The 14,847-nt window shown below is 35.6% G+C and overlaps 1 pseudogene; it reads left to right on the forward strand.

Moving 5' to 3' along the window:
- The first annotated feature begins 13,533 nt into the window (after nt 1–13,533).
- Nucleotides 13,534–14,409, forward strand: LOC117079244 (annotated as a pseudogene).
- The last annotated feature ends 438 nt before the right edge of the window (nt 14,410–14,847 follow it).

The following is a 14,847-nucleotide window of genomic DNA, read 5'->3' on the forward strand; positions in this document are numbered from 1 at the left end:
TTAGTTTTTTGTTTTGATTTTAATATTGAATATAATATTGCAATTCATATAATGCAATGGAAAAATAAAAAAGTATGAGGATTAGAAAAGAAGTTGATAGAAGTATTTGTATAGAACATTCATAAGAATCAGCAGGAAATTATTAGAACTAGTAAAAATTAGCAAGATATCTGGGTAACATCAACTAATTGCAAAAATTAACTTTAGAAAATCAGTCTAATTCACTATTTTAACAGAATGAAGGGAAACAATTATTTAATCATCTTGACAGACATAGAAAAAGCATTTAATAAACTTAACAACTAATAAAAATATTTATAATAAATCTCATGCAATTCATTTAAAATAGTGGCATATTATGCTCTAAAAAGTAACAATTTGTCTCTCTGTCTTTTAAACCAGTTATTATTAAACAGAAAATATAATCCCATATATAATGGCAATAAACCTTAAAAAATGAACAAGACTTTTACAGAGAAATATTTTAATACATTATTGGAAAACACACAAAAAATATCTAAATGAATGGAAAGATATACCACATCTCTGAATGAAAAAATAACATGGTAAAGATAATATTTATTCCCATTCTAATCTGTAAATTTAATGCAATTCAAATAAAATTTGTGGATATCCATAGCAATTTAGAAAAGAAGAGGAAAGATGAGAGAGTAAGCCTTAAGATATCAAGGTTTATAGCAAATATGTGACAATTAAATTACTCTAGCACTGTCACAAGAAGAGACAAATAGACTACAAAAATAGAATAGAGGTTCCGAAATCATGCCTATGTGCAGATGCAAAACTGATAAGAATAGATTAGTTACTTAAATCATTCATGAAACAGTGGATTATTTAAAAACTAATGTTGACCTATAAAATAATAATGACAACACTTATTGAACACTTAATGTGTACTAACACTGTTTCAAATGTTGAAATATATATTGACTTGATCTCACAAGAACCATATGAATATTCGTAGCACCATTTTATAGCTGACAAATCTAAAGCACAGGTACAGAGAGATGGATAACTTGAAGACTCCCAAGCATGGATTCCAACCCAGACAGTTTGGCTTCAGTGTTTACATGTATAACAACTATTCTACACATCCATCTCAGGGCTATATTGGCTCACTATAAGTGGAAAAATACAATTTAATCCTTACTTTAAATAACACACACACACACACACACACACAGACACACAATAACCTCCAAATGAATCGTCCTGTCCCCTCCCCTCCTTTATTTATTTATTTATTTATTTAATTAATTTATTTATTTTGAGACAGAGCCTCATTCTGTTGCCCGGGCTGGAGTGCAGTGGCACAATCTCAGCTCACTGCAACCTTCGCCTCCTGGGCTCAAGCGATTCTCCTACCTCAGCCTCCAGAGTAGCTGGGACTACAGGCACCCACCACCGTGCTCGGCTAGTTTTTGTATTTTTAGAAGAGACAGGGTTTCACCATAGTGACCAGGCTGGTTTCAAACTCCTGACCTTGTGATCTGCCTGCCTCAGCCTCCCAAAATGCTGGGATTACTGGCGTGAGCCACCATGCCCGGCCTCCCCTCCTTTTTCAAAAGCCCATACATAAGCCAATATTTCTGGTCCCTGGACCTGGTGAAAATCACTCACTTTAAAATATGAATCTAAGAACTCTAAATTTCTTAGAATCTCCCTTTGACATCTGTGTTCATTTTTAATTTTAGTTTTTCAGTTTCCTTTGCTCAACACTTTATAGAAGAAATGAATTTTCATTAACAAAAATTAACTATTACGTTACAAGGATAAAGTTAAGAAGTGATGAACCATGCTGGATCTCCATCAGAATGGAACCTAACATCTGGAAGCACTGTGTACTTCCAGAGAAGTAAGACTTATTTGACAGATAAGTAAGACTGTTTAAAAAGGGAATTTTTGCCACACATTGAGCTGAACACCCATGGAAGTTCTTGAGGTCATGTTAGCTAAATGTCAGAATGTTTTCTGAATATCAGTTATGGCAGGAAACAAAATAGCGTGTCATCTCTAATGACAGAGTCTAAAAATAAACGTATACCTAGAAATTCAAAAATTCATCTCTACCTCTCAACCAGTTGGAATAAAAATACTCATGTGGACTTAAGATGCCACATAGGAATGGAAAAGTTTTCAGTGAATAAAAATATCTTAAAAGTTTACTTTTTTTCTACAGTATATTAAATTATAAATGAAAATATCTCTCTGACATAACTAAACTCTCTGGGGCTTTAGCATTCCCTTATATTTTCCAATTCACCATCCATTGACTTTCATCCAGTATCTTGTATATAACCTTTTCCTCCATCCCAAGGACAAGGAATTAAATAAGCAGAGTATGGACAGGGAACTCACCCATTAATTGCATCTCTCAAAAACATCTATGAGAGAACATAAACTACCATAAGAACAATAAACTACCATAAACTAAGAACATAAATTATCATAATTAGTAATCATTAAAATCTCTTTTCTTCTCTAATAATTTATTATCCCCAAACTCCTGGGAGCCTTGTTCTCATTGGTCACAAACAGCTCTTGTCCATGCCATTCTGTCCTGAACAATATGAAGTCATGCACATTTTACTCCTAACACGTATCTTCGCTCCCATGACCAACAGAGCCAAGGAATGGAACAGTTCTTCCATAATGAATGAGTTTCTCAATCCATTCACACATCCCCTTTATTAGATGGTGTTGGATAAGTGGGAGAGAAGGAATTAAGTAGGCAACACATTTTTGCAGGGGGTGGGGCTGTGCATCTGTGTATGTTAGTTACATGGGCACATACATGCTCATGTATTGTCCTCTGCCCACCAGAGAGTTAACATTTCCACCACCCTCCTTCACAGATAAAAATTGGCAAAGGAGTAGGGTGTAGAAACACACCTGAAATTCCTTAAAATAAACCTCTATGTTTTTGACTTGCCATCTGAAAAACTGTGTTCTTTCATTTTAAAAAAATTTGGCTTCCTAGAAGATATCAATAACACAACCCTGAATCACAGCCAATTTTGAGATTATATCACCTTTCTGATTTGTGTGTCCTACTTAAAAATTGTTCTGGGCAATAAGGGGCTGGAAACTCAGCAAGACAGAAGAAAATGTCTGCCTGCAAGCTCTACTCAAGTCATGTTTTTATTTGTGAAGGATTTTCATATTTCTTAAATTTAATGAATTTTAATAGAGCTGTAGAAAAATAGAAAAGACCTAGGATTTTTTTAATTGGAATCAAATTTTATGATAGATATACTTGATTATAAGAAGTTAATTTCAAATGCTATTGAATGACCCAATTTTAAATCTTCTGTCCTTACTTTGGGCCTGTAGAGGGGAAGAGTGTGAATTTCTATATGTCATTACAAATATTTGCTTAAAATTGGTATCACATCTTTGATGAACAGAATTTAAGTTCCACTGTAGTGATATTAGTAATCTAAAAGTGATATAAATACAGTTATCAAATACCCCAAATCATGGGTGACCAAGAGAGTAAGCAGCCTATGGTTTTGAGGAGTCAAGGAATAGTGGTGTGATAATCTTACTAGGACATTCAAGCTGAGTGTGATTCTGAATGTGGTCTTATGATTTAGAGGGACCCTAAACTATTATCTTGTTATAACATACACAGTAAGTGCTTCTTGAAAACCCACGAAATTCCTTCTACTAACTTCCTCAACAAAATCAAACGTTTATGCCTGTCATCACTGCAAATCTCAGGGAACCCCAGAAACATCACTAGGGGTTATTCCACTCATGTTTTCTGTCAATGATATTGAAATATCAGTGCTAACAGCACTTTTCATTTAAGGTTTTGAAAAAAAATGAGACTACTGTAATGAACCATTTTGGAAATTTGGATTTGAGAAACAGTATTCTTAAAACTCTGAGTTTTTCTAGGTAGTTGATCTGATTTTTCACTTATGTAATTCACAGGGTAGACTTAGCGCTTTGCCTGTAATTGATATGTGTCCACTCTCCTCATCCCTGTATAGCTTGAAAACAAAGATAATTTCCAGATTTCCAGGCCCTCCCAAGACTATGGAGTGAGTCTAGGACAGTGCACCATTCAGGATGTGTCCAAGGGACATTGAATAGTATTATAAAGGCAGAGAAAGCTTGATCTATCCAAATTTTCTCTTCCTTGTACTACTTGTGGGGAAGAGGGGTGGGGATGAATGAAACTAATCTTAGTGAATTGGCCAAAATTCTTGCCTTTAAGTAGCAGCCCGACATTATTACAGTTCATAGTCATTGGAAGGACAATGTCAAGGAACTTGAAACTGATCTAAGAGGTCAGGAAGGTCCAGAATTTGTATAAGACATTGAATATATCTCATCTCATATATCACACCAATGGGTTTGAAAACAACACCTTTTTGTTTTATCTTTACTTTCTCTGTTTTTCAGCTCTCAGTTTCCTTTTTCCTGCTTTTCTGTGAGTTACTCAAGCAATTTTTGGGATTCCATTTTGATGTATCACTAGTGTTATTGAGTATCTTTGTATTTTCTTCTTAGTGGTTGCTCGAGGTATTACATTATATTTACCTAAGTTAACAGTTACTAGTGTAATTATTAGATCAGTTAAAGTATAGAAACCTTCCTTCCCTTTATGTTTCTTTACTCGTCTCCATCCATAATATTTTAAATATTTCCTTTGCATGAATTTAGAACCACATCATACATACAGTATTATAATTTTGGCTTCAACTGTTGAACATAATTTAGAAAACTCAAGAAGAAAGAAAAAGCCTATTGTATTTACCCATGTTTTTTTCTACCATGTCCTTTCTTCTTTTTTGATGTTCCAAGTTTCCTTTTCTAAAAAAATATTTTCTTTCTGTTAAAGTACTTCTTTTAGCCATTTGTTTAAGGTAGGTCTCCTGGTGAAAAAATTCCTTTGGATTTCTTTCATCTGAGAATGTCTGATTTTTCCTTCATTCCTGAAGGACATTTTGACTGGATATAGGATTCTGGGTTGACAGTTGTTTTCTATACTTGTAAAATGTTGTTCCACTTACTTCTGGTGCTCATGGCTTTTGGTGAGAAATCTGCTATTATTTGAATTCTTTTCTTACACAGTTTCTTCTTGACTTATGGTGGAGCTACATCCCAATGAATCATTGTAAGTCAAAAATGCATTCAATTCTGGCAATACAGTAGATGGTCCTGGATTTATAACTAACCTTTTTTTTGCCTTTACAATGGTGCAAAACCAATATACATTCAGTAGAAATTGTAACCCTATTGTGAATCATAATGAGCTCTTCAGTTTCTGATGGAGTTATGTTCCTATAAACCCAATGTAAAGAAAAAAAATCATAAGTTGAAACATTGTAAGTTATCATAAAGTATGGTTTCTTTTAAAGTGCTTTCAAAAAATTCTTGAAAAATTAGTTTACAGAAATTTGATTAAATGTCCTGGCATAGATTCTTTGGATTTGTCATAGTTGGTATTCACTTAGCTTCTTGACTCTGTAGGTTTGCGTACTCTACCAAATTTGGAATGTTTCTCAGCCATTTTTTTTTTTTTGAGTCATTTTTTTCTCCCTCCTTCCCTTCCTCCCTCCCTCCCTCCCTCCCTCCTTCCTTCCTTCCTTCCTTCCCTTCTTTCTTTTGAGACAAGGTCTTACCTTGTGGCCCAGGCTGGAGTACAGGGGCATGATCATGGTTCACTGCAGTCTGACTTCCTGGGCTTGAGTGATCCTCCTATCTCAGCCTCCTGAGTACCTGGGACTACAGGCACACAACACCACACTCAGCTAGCTTTTGTTCATTTTTTGTAGAGATGAGGTCTTCCTTATTTCCCAGACTGGGCTCAAACTCCTGGCCTCAAGCAACCCTCCTGCCTTGGCCTCCCAAAGAGCTGAGATTACAGGCATGAGTCACCATGCCCAGTCTTTTGAATAATCTTCTATTCATGTCTTCTTTCTCCTCTGATCTCAGGACTCCTATGACAAGAATGTTATATATTTTATGTTATAGTTTCACATGTCCCTGAAGGTTTTTTTTTTTCTGGTCTTTTACAATTTCTTTTTGTTCAAATTTAGTAATTTTTTATTGTTCTATCATCCAGTTCACTGATTCTTTCCTCTGTCACTTCCATTCTACTATTGAACATATCCATTGATTTTTAAAATTTTTAATTTTTATAGTTTTCAGTTCTGCAATTTCCATTTGGCTGTCCTTTGTATCTCTATTTCTTTGTTCAGATTCTCTCTCTCTCTTTTTTATGTAGTTATTTCCTAACACCATAATCTACTTTTTAAAAATTTGTTTTAAGCATGTTTGTAATTGCCTGTTGAAACATTTTTTTGACGGTTACTCAAATTTTTTTTCCAGATAATTCTGACATCTCTGTTATTTTAATATTGATGTTACTTGATTGCCTTTTTAATTCAGCATGAAATCTTCCTGGTTCTGGAATTTGAACATGGATATTTTGAGTACTGTGTACTGAAAACCTAGATCGTATTTAAACTGTCTCTTTTAGCTAGTTTCCTGTTGGCCTGTATTGTCACCTGAAGGGGACACTTCTTTCTACTACTAGATGAAGGTGAGAGGACTCACTCCCCATGAGGCATCCATTGATACCACAGCAGGGGCTTTACCTCATTATTGTTGGGAGGTGATGAAAATCTTGAGTCATAGCTTTTCTCTGACACTACTCCATTAGAGACAGACAGAGAGAGAGAGAGAGAGAGAGAGAGACAGAGAGAGAGAGAAATGTACTCCATTTCTGCTGGGTGAAATTAGCAGTCCAGGGTCCCTATGTGGTTTTCACTAATACTGTGAGGAATGCAGAGTCTTGTTACCACATAGTGGGGATAAATGTTCCAGCCCTCTCCTCAGTTTTTGTTGGTTTTTTGTCTGTGATCATTGTCTTCTGAGGTTGCCAGCTTCTTCAGCTCAAAGTCTGGGATAAATGAGACAAAACAAAAACAGGATAGTCACTACCATATTGTTCCTTGCCCCTGGCTGACTCACCATCTTCTCTCCATCTTTCAGAATCTTGTATGTTTGTTCTATACAATGTCAAAGGTTTTTCTTTGTATTTAGCAGGAAAGGTAAGGAAAAATATGTTCCTTCTCAAAAAGCCCATACTACTTAATCATGAAAGAACAACTCCGTCAGGAACTTCAGTAGTCCCTATAATGCTGGAGAAACTATTTTGCCTCAATAAAATTATTTTGGAAGATCTCTTCACTAATAGAGCATCAAGTCGGTTACTTTTTTTCCTCATCATGTTTCTATTTAAATTTTCTTATAAATATTGCATTGTTCTTTTCAGAGGCATATTGGTTTGAACTTTGGGAATCCTTGGTTTCACTGTGGTGTTAGTGAAACCACTGGATTTAAGATATTCCTAGACTTCATTGTAACCAGTGTAACCAGTATATTGAGTTGGGTGTAGGCATGAAAATCTTTTATTTTTCCAATATATCTCCATCTGAGATTCCAGTAAATTTTCACAATGTGACTTTGTGATAAAATTCCAAGTTGTTTTGTAGATATATGTAGAAATGTAATATTCTATATAGTGAGGAAAAAATTGAATTTCTGCTTTACATCCTATATAAAGATAATAAATCCATCAGCTTATTTCTGGACTATTTATTTTGCCCCATTAGTTTTTCTTTTTGTCTGTTTCAAACCAGTTCTACTCTTTTATTGCTCTGTCTTTCTAGTTTGTCTCAATATCTGATATTAAGTCACAGCTATTTGGATATTTTATTCCTCCATAAAACTTTAAAATGTAAAGTTCCCCTAAAAATTTCTATGGACTTTTAAAAAACCTTGGTATTGTATTAAATTTAAATGTGGTATGTTTATTCAGTTCTTTTTTGATAATTAAAAGTGCTTGAACAATTCCATATCACCAATACCTTGTCCACTTTTTATTCATTTATCCTCATTTTATAGTTATGTGATTTCTGTAATGTGGTAGTATATTTATAAATTTGATTAACTCTTATTAGTTTCAATGGTTTGTTGTTTCAGTATTTTTTTCTCTACATTACTGTATCATCTGGACATGTCTCACACCTTCCCTTGCAATCATCATAACACATACTTCTCTTTCTTCCTGCATTAAGATGTGTATTATCAGAGATGATGGAAACTTTTATTTTGTTCTAGTTCTTAAAAGATAATGTAGTTAAACTTGGGTTTTTAGTAGATAGACTTATCAAGTCAAGGAAATTCCTTTCACTCAGTTTTCTGAGAATTTATTCATGAATATGTATTGAACTTTATCAAATATTATTTTCCTCATCTATTTAGAAGACTTTATGATTTTTCCTTTAAATTAATGCTGTGAATTTCATTAATAAGTTATCTAATATTGAACAATCTTGGATTATTTGAATATACCATATTGAATCGTGATATATTTTTTTTTTACAACTAGATACAGTCATCTGATAATTTATTTACAGATTTTTGCATACTTAAAATATTCATAATTTTCTGTTCTTCCATTGTTCATCTATTTTTGAATTTCAGGCTACACTAGCTTTATAAAATAAGTTGAGCTGCTTACCCTTTTCTTCTATTATTCTGGAACAACTTGTATGTGGAAAGGGGTTATCTCTTCTTTAAAGTTTGGTAGCACTCAACTGCAAAACCATGTGGGACCAAGGTTTGGTCATTTTTTTGAAGGAAGTTTTCTTGATTCACATATGCAGTGATTTAATGGCGATTCATCTAGTCAAGTATCATATTTCTTCCTGAGTTTTTTTTGGCATATTATATTTTCCCCAGAAATATATCCATTTAAGCTAGGTTTTCAAATGTCTTGGTATATAGCTTTAATAATATTTGATTACTTTAAAAATCTCTATTACATCTATAGCTTATTGCTAGTAATTTTTTCCGTATTTTTAAAGGCAGTATTACCAGGGTCTTTTCTGTTTTATAAATCTATTCAAAGAATTACCACTTAGTTTTGTTAACTATCTTTATTTAAAATAAGCTTTATGTAATTGTTTTCTGGCTCTATCTTTGACTCATCTATTTTATAGCTTTCTTATTTTTAAGTAAATTTAAAACTTAAAATATTCTTTTAACATATGCCGTGATGCAGCATTTGGTAGCTAGTGTTTACACTGCCATTCAGTTTGAAGTATATTATAATTTCTACATTATTTCTTCTTTGTCTCAAGAGTACTTAGTTGTATATTTTCATATTCCATATATATTTGATTTTTAAAGCTATTGGATTATATTAAATTTTTATTTTTATCATATTATTGTTAGAGAGCATAAAGATACCTTTATGCTATTAATTACTTGGTATTTGTTGAGACTTCTTTTGTGTCATAGTTGTTCTAGTACTAGTTTTCACAAGTGCTTCATATGTGCAAAATATACATTCTCTCTTTTTTTGTTGTTGGGTGTAAATGTCTCTATAAGCTATTAGTTCAAAATAACTGATTATGTTATTCAAATTTTTTATGTATTTATTTATTTATGGTTGCTTTAAACTATTAGTTTCTGGGAGAACTGGGTTACGATTTCCAGCTACAAATTTCTCTATAGTTTTAAAATTACTATTTTCTATATTTTGAGACTATATTGCTAGGTGCATATATATTAATGATCATTATTTTTTCTTAATCTCTGATTCTGTGTCCTAGGATATAATGGTCTTCTTTGCATGTGTGTGAGGGTCAGAAGGCATTTTTGTTAGGATAAAAGATATAGAAATTTAAAGATTCAGTTACACAAAGTAGGAAACCATACATCATATCACTTCTTAGAATGAACATTTTGCTGGGCATATCAATTTTGGCATTTTCCTTCTTCTTTTTTTCTTTTAAAAAATCTGCCTACCTGACCACTGGTGCATAATTCTGCCAATATATCTCTTCACAACAGGTCCCAAGTGACTGGTACAAAAAGCTTCAATACTTTTCTTTTGAGCATTTATTCTGAGACTGGGTAAAGATTAATTTCCTGGGTACAGATATTTCCCACCAGAACATGCTTCTGGGTGCTTGAAATCTAATCCATCTCTGACTTAACATTTTACATTTCTGGGCCGGGCGCGATGACTCACACCTGTAATCCCAGCACTTTGGGAGGCTGAGGCGGGCGGATCACGAGATCAGGAGATCGAGACCATCCTGGCTGACACCGGTGAAATCCCGCCTCTACTAAAAAAATACAAAATTAGCCGGGTGTGGTGGCAGGCACCTGTGGTCCCAGACATTCGGGAGGCTGAGGCAGGAGAATGGCATGAACCTGGGAGGCAGAGCTTGCAGTGAGCTGCGGAGATGGAGCCTCTGCACTCCAGCCTGGGCGACAGACAGAGACTCTGTCTCAAAAAAAAAAAAAAAAAAAAAAACCAAGATTTTATTTTATATTTCTGCATTATTTACGCATAGACTTAACTTACAAAAATACTTATTTAAACCTATTAGGGTAATTGGGAAATATACTGTATCTAAACTGTAAAAAAAAGAAAACCTAAACTTTGAGAAATCATATGACAGTTACCAATTGACATTGTTAGTAATGAATTTATTTTTTAGAGCACACATGTTTCTTTTCTTCCAACATTATGAATGAATTGCCTTTTGCAAAGCTAATTGTTTTCATTTGTATGGTCATTTCTGAGTCTTCAGGTTACTTAATTTATTAAAAGCATTTGTCAAACTTGATTCATTCCTCCTCCTCCGAATACTTTCTCCGATTGTCTTCTAAGACAAAATTTTCTAACTTTTCTCAGACATTACTTCTTCTTAGTTCCCTTTTTCTTCTTTCTGATCTGTAAAGGTTGAAGTGTTCCAGGGCTCAGTTTTTGTCTCTTCTCCATTTACTCCTGCATGATACACAATCTGATTAAGTGCTATGGTTTTAAACAACATTTATATGCTTATTACTCTTGAATTTATTTATATTTGGTTTAACTATATACATTTTTTACATCCATTTTTTGATATACAAACATGGCAATTTTATATGATTAAATGTAAAAAACTATAATATATGTGTGTATGTATATATGTACTCTGTATACATATTATTTGAACGTCTAAAACTTAGGATGTACAATTAGCTGACTCCTAAATTCTTGTCCTCTAGTCTCCTCATAGAAATCTACTCATCTGATGATACTTCATGTGTTCTGTGAATTCCCAATCAATCATCAAATTCTGTCAATTCTATCTGTAAAATATATCCCAAATCCAATCAATCCTGACCAGTCTTACTGCTCCCAATTTAGCTGTAAACTGTTGTGATACATAAACATAGAGTGTGGAATGATGGAAAATGTCTACTCAGAAGGGTGAAGGGGTAGAACGGATGACAAAAAATTACCGAATAGGTACAATGTACGTTATTTGGGTGATGGATACTCTAAACCTTATTTTGCCGGTGCACTATCTATGCATGTAACAAAATCACACTTGTACTCCATAAATTTATAAGTAAAGTGTTGTAGTAGCCTGTATTAGTCAGGGTTCCCCAGAGAAACAGAACCAACAGGATATGTGCGCGCATGCACGCACTTGTGTGTGTGTGTATCCTATATATCCCATAACACACATATATTTTTATTATGGGAATTGGCTCATGCAATCATAGAGGCCCAAAAGTCTAATGATATGCTGTCTGCAAGCTGGGGAACGAGGAAAACTGGTGGTATAGTTCAGTCTGAGTCCAAAGGCCTGAGAACTCAGTGTTGAGGAGTGGTATAAGTCCTGGAATCTGAAGTCTTGAGAATCAGGAGCTCCAATGTCTAAAGAAGGAGGATGAATGCTCCAGCTTAAGAAGAGAGAGAGAATTCACCCTTCCTCCACCTTTTTGTTCTATCGAGGCCTTCCAAGGATTGGATGATGCCTGCCCACATTACTGAGAGCAGATCTTCTTTACTTTGTCCACTGATTCAAATGCTAATCTCTTCCAGAAATACCCTTTCACACACCCAGAACTAATGTTTCACCAGCTATCTAAAAAATCATTACAGGAGCTTCCTTTCATTGGTCTTTTATTTGTATAACATGTTACTTGAAGAATGAGTCGACTCATTTGTGAAATGTTAGAAACCATGGCTTGCTATTGGTGGTGATGGCTGGGTGAAGGGAAGCAGTAGGGCTAAAATTACTCATTTTTTTCCTCAGGATATAACTTCTTTGCTATAGTCATGGTGTGTTCTAACCGGCCCACAATGCTTCTAGTAATACGCTTTTCCACTTGATTGATAAATATTGTAATTGCTGTGTCCTCTCTTCCTTTCTTGACCCACATTCTTTGTGCAGCTTGGACTTACGATTTTAATGATACCACATTATACTCTACTCAAAACCATTTACCGTTATAAATAAACCCTTAACTTAGCTAATGGACCAAGGTAATGTCCTTTTTTTTTTTTTTTTTTTTGAGTCTCAATCTGTCACCCAGGCTGGACTGCTTCCTGAATTCAAGCGATTCTCCTGCCTCAGCCTCACGAGTAGCTGAGACAGGAGTGTGCCACTACTCCCGGCTGATTTTTTTTTTTTTTGCATTTTTAGTAGAGATGGGTTTTTGCCATGTTGGCCAGGCTGGTCTCGAACTCCTGACCTCAAGTAATCCCCCTGCCTTGACCCCCCAAAGTACTGGGATTACGAGCGTGAGCTACCATGCCCAGCCCAACGTAATGCCTTGACTCTTCTTCCCTTCGAATGAGTTTCTTTTCAAACAGTATAATGCCTGGGAAGCTAAGCAAGAGTCATTATCCCCAGATTTCTGGGCACTCCTCAATCCCAAGAGGCCCAGGCATGTTTCTTTTACCATCAGTCACCTGAAATTCTCATGAAAATACAACCAGTAGGTCTACCTTCCTCCCCTGCCTGCTAAGACATGCCTGGAATACTCTTCACACATTACGAGAAATCACTTTAAATATTGAGATGATATGCAAATTTTTACTTTAGACAAAAATGAATAAAGATAAGTTGCTGTTACATTTGGAAGAAAAAATGCACAACTTTATTGTGTAAGTTTATTAGGAGCTATGCATCATTTCCAAATTCAGGAAGTCATGGTTTCCTGCTAGTACTGACTAAAAAGCAGTAGCTAAATGGATTGGTAAAGCTAATTAGGTCATTTAAAATTATTGTTTCCACTTCTTTCAATAAAGGATATATTTATTTTCTTTGTAATATTTAAACACAGCAGTTATAATTTAAACAAATAAGTAAAAGAATGCACAGACTTATTCACGAAACAAGCCCACTGTTTTATATTTTAAAATTTTTTGGCTGCATTCAATGAATTCCGGTGGGATTTGGTTAGTTTATTTTCTTTTCGGTTTTAGTTAGGAAACCCTACTGCCATTGTAGGTAGCTATGCTAGAGGAATAGTTATGTTTTTATTTGATTACATTTAATGTTAGTGATTTTTTATTTAATTAAATTTTAGTGATGTTATATTCTCAGTTGGATTTTGTTTTTAAAGAGCGGAGCAGGCCGCTGCCACAAGCACAGCGGTGCTGGAGCCTAGAGTGGACCCGGGCTACCGCTTTGCCTCCCCTGTATCTCACTGCCAGTCGCTTCCGTCTTTGGACCTGTTCCAACAATCTGTTAAAACATGGTGGATTACTATGAAGTTCTAGGCATGCAGAGACATGCCTCAACTGAGGATATTTAAAAGGCATATCGAAAACTGGCACTGAAGTAACACCCAGATAAAAATCCTGAGAATAAAGAAGAAGCGGCCGGGCGCGGTGGCTCACGCCTGTAATCCCAGCACTTTGGGAGGCCGAGGTGGGTGGATCACGAGGTCAGGAGATCAAGACCATCTTGGCTAATACGGTGAAATCCCGTCTCTACTAAAAAAAAAAAAAAAAATTAGCCGGGCGCGGTGGCGGGCGCCTGTAGTCCCGGCTACTGGGGAGGCTGAGGCGGGAGAATGGCGTGAACCCGGGAGCCGAGATTGCGCCACCGCACTCCAGCCTGGGCAACAGAGCGAGACTCCCTCTCAAAAAAAAAAAAAGAAGCAGCAGAGAGAAAATTCAAACAAGTAGCCGAGGCCTGTGAAGTGCTGTCAGATGCTAAAAAGCAGGACATCTATGAAAAATATGGCAAAGAAGGATTAATTGGTGGAGAGGAGGTGGAAGTCATTTTGACAGTTCCTGTGAGTTTGGCTTCACATTCCCTAACCCAGATGATGTCTTCAGGGAATTTTTTGGTGGAAGTTTTTGACTTCTTTGGATTTACTTCATTCAGGTCACTAGGTCATGGGAGTCTCACTTCATTCTCTTCCACCTCATTTGGTAGTACTGGGATGGGCAACTTCAAATCGCTATCAACTTCTACTAAAATAGTTGGTAGAAAAATTACTACAAAGAGGATTGTCGAGAATGGTCAAGAAGGAATAGATGTTGAAAAAGAAGGCTAAAGTCCTAAACCATAAATGGTAAGAAGCAGCTTCTGGCTTGGGTAACAAGTAATTCGATGCATGCATTTAACAGAAATATCAAACAATGACAAGTGTCATTTGAGGATTAACAGGAACCTTTTTTTTTTTTTTTTGAGACAAAGTCTCGCTCTGTTGCCCAGGCTGGAATGCAGTGGTATGATCTCGGCTCACTTCAACCTCTGCCTCCTGGGTTCAAGGGATTCTCCCGCCTCAGCCTCCAGAGTAGCTGGGACTACAGGTGCATGCCACCAAGCCCAGCTAATTTTTTTCATATTTTTAGCAGAGACAGGGTTCTGCCGTGTTAGTCAGGATGGTCTTGATCGCCTGACCTTGTGATCTGCCCACCTCGGCCTCCCAAAGTGCTGGGATTACAGGCCTGAGCCACTGCGCCAGGCCAACAGGAACTTCTTTTTAAGA

The sequence above is a fragment of the Trachypithecus francoisi genome, unplaced genomic scaffold (assembly GCF_009764315.1).
Source record: "Trachypithecus francoisi isolate TF-2019V2 unplaced genomic scaffold, Tfra_2.0 Lachesis_group7, whole genome shotgun sequence".
Lineage (NCBI taxonomy): Eukaryota > Metazoa > Chordata > Mammalia > Primates > Cercopithecidae > Trachypithecus > Trachypithecus francoisi.